The 548-nt window shown below is 60.6% G+C and overlaps 1 protein-coding gene across 1 annotated transcript in view; it reads right to left on the bottom strand.

Moving 5' to 3' along the window:
- Positions 1 to 548, bottom strand: part of SND1 (staphylococcal nuclease and tudor domain containing 1) — a 192,397-nt gene that overhangs the window by 70,215 nt on the left and 121,634 nt on the right. The window lies entirely within an intron of this gene.

Below are 548 nucleotides of genomic sequence, written 5' to 3'. Positions count from 1 at the left end.
CCCCCCCCAGGTCCTTGAGCCTGGAGACATAGAGAGGCAACAGAAACAGCTGCAAAATGGCTGCTGCGGAGGTACTTCTGGGTTTTGGTTCCTTCCGGATGGGCAACAGACCACTTGGGTGTATCTGACCCTTCGATCTGGGGGAGGGAGCGAGATCTCTCCCAAGGCCCTCCCCGGTATGTCTCAACACATGTTCCAATGAAATGGATTAGTCAAGGTTCCAGCTTTTGTAGGGGACCGAGCAAAGGTTCAGGGAGCAGCACGGCCACCCAAGCTCACGGGTCTTTCCCCCACAGACAGAAAACCTGGTGGCCAGCCTCAGCTACCCACCGCCAGTCTCTGTGGGGCCAGGACCCGGGGAGAGCCACCACGGGGGAGTCCGGGAGCCCGTGCACACGCTGCGGTGGGGAGAAGATGGTGGGGGGGGCGTTAGATGGGGAGGGGTGTGTGCAAATCTGCCCGTGGCCTCCTTTCCCTGACTCCCAGCCCTGGTCCTAGAGATGCCAGTGTCTTCTTGTTCTAATGCTCCTTCTCCCCCCCCTCCCCCC

The sequence above is a fragment of the Gekko japonicus genome, unplaced genomic scaffold (genome assembly GCF_001447785.1).
Source record: "Gekko japonicus isolate JY-2015 unplaced genomic scaffold, Gekko_japonicus_V1.1 scaffold878, whole genome shotgun sequence".
Lineage (NCBI taxonomy): Eukaryota > Metazoa > Chordata > Lepidosauria > Squamata > Gekkonidae > Gekko > Gekko japonicus.
Note: the sequence above shows the minus strand (reverse complement) of the source record. Positions and strands in the feature narration are given on the sequence as shown.